At 41.6% G+C, this 6,842-nt stretch overlaps 1 long non-coding RNA gene across 1 annotated transcript in view; it reads right to left on the bottom strand.

The window, feature by feature from the left end:
• Positions 1-1,301: 1,301 nt before the first annotated feature.
• Positions 1,302-6,842, bottom strand: part of LOC118765904 — a 13,661-nt gene continuing 8,120 nt past the window's right edge. Inside the window, exons 2-3 of the long non-coding RNA XR_005001820.1 lie at positions 6,104-6,107; positions 1,302-1,447 (exon numbers count right to left, since the gene is read on the bottom strand). This is a non-coding gene — a long non-coding RNA (uncharacterized LOC118765904). The remainder of the gene's footprint in view (positions 1,448-6,103; positions 6,108-6,842) is intronic.

Here is a 6,842-nt window from a genome sequence, read left to right as displayed (position 1 = left end):
AATAATCAAATGTATTTTGTTTCAAAAAAGTTTTGTAAATATACACTAAAACCAAAACAACAACAACAACAACAACTGTTGCTTAAATTCAGTAATGAAACCAAATAGAAAAGAACCATAAAAAAGGATTATAAGAGACTGCTTTGTTGTGACATTAACTGAATGATTGATCTTGTTCAATTGTATTGATCTGCTGATAAGGGTGAAAGGCATTTGAAAAATAGGAGAAACCGAGAGATGAAGAACCCCAAAACTGAACAAGTTTGAACAAAATACAATCGATAGAATTTTACAAGAACTGTAGAACCGGTGTTTAAGTTTCCTGGCAAATCAAGGTTACGATTCCTGATTAAAGCTATTTCACTTTACCTCTTCACTGATGTAGGGGAAAGGCATGTCTGCCATTTCTTCCTAACTTAAAATAAAGGGGTTTTGAACCCAGTCAAAAAAAAAAAAATAGATTTCATTTCATTTTGTTGTTTTTTTCTTAAATGGAAAGAAATACAAACCAAGAATTGTAAAATATTTCAATGTTTCATAGAATTTACCAGAAATAAAGTAGAACCAAAAAATTGTTTATCTAAGAGTGTCTTATCTTTTTGTGTTTGTTTTTGTTGTTTTGTTGGCAAAGGAGTCAGAAATGTATTGTGTATAGCACTAATTATTAGGACGAAGGCAGCAAGCTGGCAGAATGGTTAGCACGCAGGAGAAAAGCACTTACCAACATTCCATCTGTCTTTACATTCTGAGTTCAAATTCCACCAAGGTCGACTTTGCCTTTCATTCTTTTGTGGGGGAAATAAAATTAGTCTCAGTTAAGCACTGGGGTTGATATAATCAACATACACCCTCCTCTAAAATTGCTGGCCTTGTGCCAAAATTTGGGATTAATATATTACTGGACTAATTAACTACCAGACTAATGAATAACCTCCCAGTATTATTGCTTCTGTCTAGGTATATTTGAGTCCAAATTCTGCTGTGGACAAACGGTCCCTTCAAAGCTACTCTTTCCCCCCTCACACACACCTTGGCAGGTACAAGGAGGGGAGGGGTAATATAAATACCAGTAATAAAATGGTTTCTAACTTAGACCCAAAGTATATTGATCTGTTATGTCTATGTTAATGTATGGAATTGAGGAATGGTCTATAACATCAGAAATGAGAAGGGGCTTGCTGAGTTGTGAAATGTGGTTCTGGAGAGGATATAAGGAGAGACAAAGTGTCTAATGAAGAAGTGATGACCCAGGCTGCAGTAAATAGGGGACTGATTTGTAAGGGCCAAAGATTTCTTGGTCATGTGATGAGGAGAGAGGGTTTGGAGAATTTAGTGATGACAGGAAAGATTGAAGGGAAAAGAAGCAGAGGAAGGAGAAGGATGATGTGGCTGTCAAGCTTGATGAACTGGTTGGAAGAAGAGAGACATTGACCATCAGGAAGTGGAACTGTTACGGAAAACAAAGAACAGAGAATTATGACAGGACATGAGACTGTCTGTGTTTTAGATTCTGGACATGGCAGTTCAAGAGAGAAAGAACATGGTCAGGGAGGGAAGAAGCATTTATTCCACCCCACCTTCCAGCATCTGACTGGGACTTTATTTTATTAACCCCAGAAGGATGAAAAGCAGAGTCAATCGTGGCAGGATTTGAACTCAGAGCAAATGGATATGACTAAATACCACAAGACATTTTGTCTGGTGTTCTAATGTTTCAGTCAGTCAACCACATCTAATAGTAAATGTAACAAGGAACATGGATGGTTGCATGTATTGATAGTGTAAGAGATATTCAGTGAGGAGAGGGGGGTAAGAGGTTACACTAGCTGGGGATGGCCATGGGTGAAGTATTTTTGATCAGGGTTAAACAATAGCAATCAATCAAAACTACCAGAGATTGTCACCATTTAGTCAGCCAAGCTGCAAACAAAGTGTAACTAGTTTATTCTTAAGTCAGGAGAGTTACAATCGTAGGTATTCTAGCCATGACCATCACATCTATTTTTGTACCATCATCATTTTAAAGTCCACTTTTCCATGCTTGCTTGGGTCAGTTGGAATTCAGTGAGGCAAATATTCTACAGCTGAATACCCTTTCTGTTGCTAACCTTCACCTGTTTCCAAGTGAGGTAATATTTCCCCTCCAGGGCCAGATCTGTTTTCAGGGAACATTCATGGTGACAATCACATACAACTATTGTGCTATATAAAGAAAGGAGATTGCAACTCACACACACACACAAACATGTACACACACACACACACATCATCATCATCATCATCATCATCATTTAACATCCATTTTCCATGCTGGCATGTGTTGGGTGATTTGACGAGCTGGTAAAGATGGGGTTGCACCAGGCTCCATAGCCTCTTTTGGCATGGTTTCTACAGCTGGATACTCTTCCAAACACCAACCACTTTACAGAGAGTACTGGACACTTTTTACATGGCATGTATATATATATACGATAGGCTTCTTTCAGTTTCCATCTACCAAATGTACTCACAAGGCTTGCGTTGGCCTAAGGCTATAGTAGAAGATACTTGCCCAAGGTGCCACACAATGAGACTGAACAAGCAAGCGTATAAAGGTTCTCTTGTTGCAGAATTCATTGTTGTTAAACGGTGGGAGCACTGTGAAGTTGGTGACTGTTTTATTGCATTCAGCTGGTTGGTTTCAAATTCTTCATTGTATAAAGCTATGACCTGCTAATGACTAGAACTTCCTTTCCCTAGTGAAATTTCTCTCTCATCCAGAGTTAATTTGCAGTTTGGTAGATGTTTGCAATTTGATAAAGTATTTCAAAAGAATAACAATCCTTTTGAAGTTTGATTCTGTAGAACAAGCAAGAAGGGAGCTTCTGCAGGGTTGCTCTCTAAAACAGATGGTATGTGAGTCAGAGAAGGATAGCATGGAATCACTCAACCTGCTAGAAATACCAGCAAATATCCCTCAAATCACATCTTACCATCTTAACCCTTTTGTTACCAACCCAGCTCAAATCTTCCACCAAACCTTAGCCACAATTCATGTTCTTAACACTAGCTTAATGATAATGAAGTTATTTTACTAAATTCTTTGTTATATTTAAAGTAATTGAAAGAAACAGAGCATTTCAACAGAAATACAGTAACGAAAGGGTTAAGGAACAGTAGAAATACACATCAGCCAAAGATATACAAATAGACAGGATGGTTATGGCTGGAATGCCTTTGATCATAAGTCTATGAAACCAGGAGTAACTTGGGACTAAAGAACTTAACCCTTTTCCTACTCTGTGTATCTCCTGTGATACACTGGACATATTTCCTCTGGTGTCCATGCATTATCTATGATACACATTGCCAATTCTTTTCAACCCTTTGAGTAATTTGGGACTTAGGAAAGCCTCATATAACTCACAACGTATAAATCAAGGGCCAGCTTCAAGTCTGAAAACAAGCATGGATGCTTGGAACAAACCTGTGGCAGTATGGTAAGAAGCTTGCTTCCCAACCACATGGTTCTCGATTCAATCCCACTGAGTGGCCCCTGGGTAAGTGTCTTCTACCATAACCTCTGGCTGACCAAAACCTTGTGAATGGATTTGGTAGACCGAAACTGAAAGAAGCCCATCGTGTGTGTGTGTGTGTGTGTGTGTATGTGTGTGTGACTACTGCTTGACAACCTATGTTGGTGAGTTTACATCCCTGTAACTTAACAGTTCAGCAAAAAAGATTGATAGAATAAGTACCAGGCATTAAAAGAAATAAGCCCTAGGATTGATCTGTTTAACAAAAGTTCTTCAAAGCAGTGCCCAAGCATGGCCACAGTCTAATGACTGAAACAAAGATAGACAAAGGGTTAAATGACATGTAATATAACCTTTAACCTTTTTTTATTATTTTTATAGTTTGTATATATTTATTTTATTATAAATACAAAACAACACCAAGGAGGAATCGATGTAAGCTTAAATAATAAACCGTGATAGGTGAACCACAATAGGTGAACCACGATAGGTGAGCTATAGTAGGTGAACCATGATAGGTAAACCGTGATCGGTGAACCGTAATAGGTGAACCACAGTAGATATATACATAAAGAAGACAGGTTGATGTATGCTGCATACAGGAGGTAAGATGGAGAGGTGCTTCTGCTAGGGTCCTCACAGTCAAGGCACATAGGTACAAAGTCTTCTGGCAAGGTAACATGGATGGTGTAGGGGGTGTAGGCATTTTCCTTGCGGAGAAATGGGTGGATAAGGTCATAGAGGTTGTCAGGGTTTGCAATAGAGTGCTCAAGCTCAGGTTAGTCCTACAGAACAGCACAGCTACGATTATCTCCGCCTATGCCCCACATGCAGGGCTACCAAATGATCAGAAGGACCACTTTTATGATACCCTTCTACAGGCTACCTCAAAGACAAGTGGCAAGGACCTCATCTTTGTGGCTGGAGACTTTAATGGGCATGTTGGGCGGGAATCGGGTATCTTCACTGGGGTACACGGTGGCCATGGTATTGGCACCAGAAATGATGAGGGAACTAGACTACTAGAATTCTGTGATGCATGTAACCTTTTAATCTGCAACACTAACTTCAGGAAGCCAGACTGCCACCTTATAACCTATCAGTCAGGGGACTCCGCTAGCCAAATAGACTTCATCCTCACCAGACAGCGGGATGCAGGGCTGCTCTTAAATACAAAGACCCTCCGGGGTGAAGAATGTACCCCTCAGCATAGGCTAATCATTAGTGACTTTAGGCTTGAGGCCAGAAGGATACCAAGAAACAGACCAATCCAGAAAAGAAGGATTTGGAAGCTAAAGAACCCTTCACATGGTCAGAGATTTAGGGACATCCTCATCAAGAAATTTTATGAGAGGGAGAAGGAGCTACAGATGTCAGACATAGAAGGTAGCTGAAAATTCCTACGGGACAGCTTGCTGAGTGCCACAGACCAAGTCTGTGGATGGTGCAAAGTCCCTTCCAGACCTAGAGTTACGTGGTGGTGGAATAGTACAGTAGACAAAGCCATTAGAGCAAAGAAACAGGCCTGGAAAGCCTGGAGGGATGGGGGTAGCAGGGAGCTGTACCAGGTAGCCAAAAGGGAGGCTGGGTGGCAGGTATACATAGCCAAAGATGAAGCAGAAAAGAAGTTTGCCAATGTCCACTGACGTGAGGACCAAAGAACTGAGGTATTTCGGATTGCTAGACAGCGTGTGAGAGAAAATAGTGATGTTACAGGAGAGAAATGCGTCCGCATGGATGATGGTGCACTTGCTTTCAATGTTTCTGAAAAGAAAAAAGCTTGGAGAAGCCATTATGAGAGACTGCTGAATGTGGAGAATGAATGGGAGGAGAAGAGCCTGCCAAATGTTGACCCAGTAGAGGGACCAGCTATCCGAATAGAGAGCTCCCTAGTAGCTAAGGCAATTAAGGGTATGAAACCAGGAAAGCCCCCAGTCCATCAGGAATCACTGCTGAGATGCTTAAAACAGCTGGTTGTGTGGGCTATGGCCTAGTCACCCGCATTGTAAACCAGGTAGTTCATAATGGAGTCATACCCAATGACTGGCGTAGCAGCACCATAGTCAACTGCTACAAGAGTAAAGGTGATGCTCTAGATAGAAATAACAACAGGGGTATTAAACTGTTGGATCAGGTGATGAAGGTCACAGAGAGGGTCATAACCCATCTCATTAGGGAGAGAATTTTGCTTACATGAGATGCAGTTTGGTTTTGTGCCGGGTAGAAGCACCACTGATGCCATATTCCTGGTTCGACAACTGCAGGAGAAATACCTAGCTAAAGATAAACCCCTCTACATAGCTTTTGTGGACTTGGAGAAAACCTTTGACAGGGTCCCCCGATCCCTTATCTGGTGGTCGATGCGGAAACTGGAGATTGACGAATGGCTAAAAAGGGCTGTACAGGCCCTATACAGAGAGGCTGTCAGCAAGGTTAGGATTGGCAATGAGTATAGTGAAGATTTCCGGGAAGAAGTAGGTGTCCACCAAGGTTCAGCCCTCAGTCCCCTTTTATTCATCATAGTCCTCCAGGCAATAACAGAGGAATTCAAAACAGGTTGCTCCTGGGAGCTCCTCTATGTTGATGACCTGGCTCTCATAGCAGAATCACTACCAGAACTAGAAAAGAAATTTCGGGTGTGGAAGCAAGGTTTAGAATCAAATGTAGCAGAGTAAATGTAGCAAAGACCAAAGTTATAGTAAGCAGAAAGGCGAACTCATCACACACCCCATCGGGCAGGTGGCCCTGCTCGATCTGTAGGAAAGGTGTAGGTAGAAACTCCATAAGATGTACCCAGTGTAAGCTATGGACGCATAAGAGGTGCAGCAATATCAAAGGGAAATTAATTGATAAGATAGCTTTCATGTGCGGCAGATGCACAGGAACAATAGACACCACAGATACTCAGAAAACAGATTCCATCACACTCCAGGGGGAGAAACTAGAAGTAGTTGATAGTTTCCGCTACCTAGGTGACCAAGTTAGTAGTGGAGGTGGATGCTCAGAGAGTGTCACCACTAGAATACGAATAGCCTGGGCAAAGTTTAGAAATCTCCTACCCCTACTGGCGACAAAGGGTCTCTCGCTCAGAGCGAAAGGTAGATTGTATGATGCATGTGTGCGAACAGCCATGCTTCACAGTAGTGAAACATGGGCTGTGACTGCAGAGGACATGCGTAGACTTGAAAGAAATGAAGCTAACATGATCCGCTAGATGTGTAATGTCAGTGTGCACTCATGACAGGGTGTAAGCACCCTGAGAGAAATGCTGGACATAAGAAGCATCAGATGTGGTGTGCAAGAGCGACGCTTGCGATGGTATGGTCA

The sequence above is a fragment of the Octopus sinensis genome, linkage group LG14 (assembly GCF_006345805.1).
Source record: "Octopus sinensis linkage group LG14, ASM634580v1, whole genome shotgun sequence".
NCBI classification, from domain to species: domain Eukaryota; kingdom Metazoa; phylum Mollusca; class Cephalopoda; order Octopoda; family Octopodidae; genus Octopus; species Octopus sinensis.
This window is presented reverse-complemented; position numbering and strand designations above follow the sequence as displayed.